A 2869-nucleotide genomic window follows, 5' to 3' on the forward strand; every position below is an offset into this window, starting at 1 on the left:
GAAAGAGTTAATATTAATTTTTTTTCAACACAGCACAGGGTACAAAATCTGAGCTCCCCAGTTCAGTACTTCAGTTCCACATGTTTTTTTTTTTTTGTTTTTTTGCGGAACCAGGGATTGAACTCAGGCCCTTGCGCTTGCCAGGGAAGCACTTATTCCACTGAGCCATATCCCCAGCCCCTCACATGTTTTCTTAAATCCCCAAAATGTTGAAATGAATATGTGTTGTGAGTTCTAAAGGATGTCAAGCCATCCACAAGCAAATAATGGCAGGCAGGGGAGCAAGCAGTCATCAGCGTAGACAGGTTTGAGCTCTTAGTGGGCCAAGTACAGTCTTGTTGAAGAGCTGACTCTCGCACATGTCAGTCAAGGCAGGGGTTGTCAGTGTATCCAAACTGAAATTTATACTGCTGGTTTGAAAATCCACATCTTCTTTATTTTTATTTTTATGTATTTGGTACAGGGTCTCACTATGCAGCTCAGACTTATAGCAATCCTCCTACAGGATCACCACAGTTTTCAGCCTCCCCAGCACTGGCTATACTGGCGTGCACCGCCAAACCTGGACTCTGTCCCTGCTCAGCGTGCCCCGGGAACAGGGCCAGCAAGCCATGGAGGACTAAGGAATGAATCCTGGTCTCTACACTTGCCAAAGCAGGCACTTAGTCCACTGAGCTATCTTGCTGGCCTTGCTACATCTTCTGACTGCTGATTTAGCAAATGTGTTATTTATTCTTTCACTCAACTTGTAAAGTTTCTCCCCATAGAAACTTCTGTGCAAGTTTTCTCTTTTATCAACACAGACGATAAAATGACATTTCACTCATTTATGCTTATTCAAAACATAGAGACCAACATAAATTTCTGCCTACTGGAGACACTTAAAACAAACTAGAGACTTTTTTGGGGGAGGGAGCACCGGGAGCCAAACTCAGAACCTTACACTTGCCAGGCAAGGGCTTCTGCTGCTGAGCTATCTCCTGGCCCATAGAGACTTTTTTTTTTGTTTTGTTTTGTACTCGTACCACAAGATTGTTTCATAAAATGTGCATATTACAACTTTAAAACAGAAATATAGCTAATTAAAAATTGCAAATTCAGTTACTTTTAATATATGTTGAATATATAATTTATGTGGTAAGGATCTAAGGGAAGCTTTGAAAAATTCTTCATTTGGCAGAGAGAGAGAGAGAGAGAGAGAGAGAGAGAGAGAGAGAGGATTCATAACTTATAAAAGATAACCTCAAGCTGGGTTGGAAAGCAAACCAAAAAATGCTCTCAGAGCAGCAAGAACATCTTCTGATGGAAGCCCAGAGGAGTCACTGGGGAATGGTTAGAAAAGGATTTGGAGGAGACAATATGTTAGCAGAATTTTGAAAGAGTCACCTACTCATGGCCAAGATATTGATGAATGTGTACTGTGAGCCACTCAGTAGGCCAGGTGCAGAGCCCACAGTGGCAATAATAGCAGTCCCAGGCCAAGAGAAGACCAAGAAGATCATAAGCCCACTTCTTCATCAGAGAAGACCAAGAAGATCATAAGCCCACAGGGCCTGGATCTGACCAGAGGAGAGAGGACGGGCAGCAATTTTTGTGGTTGGAGGCAGCATCAGGCTCAGGTGGCAGCAACAGGGGACACCATCAGCTTCCAAGAGTCCAGTCAGGACCAACTGTCTCTGGTCCAGAAACCAGTTTCCAGGCTACCAGCTGGAAGAAGCCAGCGGACATCTACCCCTTCCTGCCTAGCAAAGAGGACTTCTTGTTTCATCTGGTTCTAGGGTGATTTAGGAAGGAAGATGGGAAGGAGAAAGCAATCCTTTAGTGAGTGTACTTTAAACTTAATGAGTGTTTACCAAAATTATTTATTTTCTTTAGTATTTTTTTCCCCCTTTGGCAGAACTGGGAATTGAACTCAGTCCCTTGTGCTTGCCAGAGAAATGCTTATTCCACTGAGCCATCTCCCCGGCCCCGAGTGTTTACCAAAATTAAATGGGCTCAGATTGCAAAAAAAATATTCCTAAATTCCCAAAGAGAGGTGGTAATGTCAAAGGGCAATTTGGTAGGTTGCATAGTGTGTGATGCCCTATGTATTAAATAGCTAAAGAAGGCAAATAAATCTGTGGATACAGAAAAGGAATCAGACATTTCTCAGAACTGGGTGGAAGAAGGAGGAGTAAGTGCTAATGGGTTGGGATTTCAAAATGTTGTACAACTGGGTCATAGTGATGATTGCTGAACTGTGAATATACTAAAAAGCACTCAGCCGTACACCTTCTTAAAGGGCTATAGTCTGTGAGCTCTAGCCCCGTAAAAAATACAAAGAAAATTAGATTCATTAAGGAAAACAAGAAATCTCTGAATTTCTTACATATCTGATTAGTAGCATGTGTAAAGATTAGTGTATCTGATAATTGTTAATCAAATCTTGATTTTTTTCTAAATATCCTAAACTTGTACTATGTTGGATCAAAATTCATATATAACTTCACATTATATTTAGTGAAGTTATAAACTTCACAAAGAACTCAATTGGTATAAGAATTCAACTCATCTACAACAAGCAAAAAGAAATTCTTAGAAAACTGCTGAACCAGTGCAATGTGTAAAGGGCAGAAGGTCAATATGAGATGACATGCATAAGTCCAAATGTTATGAGAAATGATAAACTTATTTTCTAAATCAGAGTACTTATTACAAAGACTACACCTTATATGCTGATTATTAAAAACTTTCAAATTTCAAAAATTTTACTTTTACATGTATTAATAGTGTCATAACAAAACTTGTAAGGGAATAAATTACCATCATTCTGTGTTAAGAGCAAAACTTAAAGTGAGACTCTTTCTTTTCTTTTTAAGAATTCTAACTG

This window comes from Octodon degus, unplaced genomic scaffold (genome assembly GCF_000260255.1).
Source record: "Octodon degus isolate 3935 unplaced genomic scaffold, OctDeg1.0 scaffold00114, whole genome shotgun sequence".
Classification (NCBI taxonomy): Eukaryota; Metazoa; Chordata; class Mammalia; order Rodentia; family Octodontidae; genus Octodon; species Octodon degus.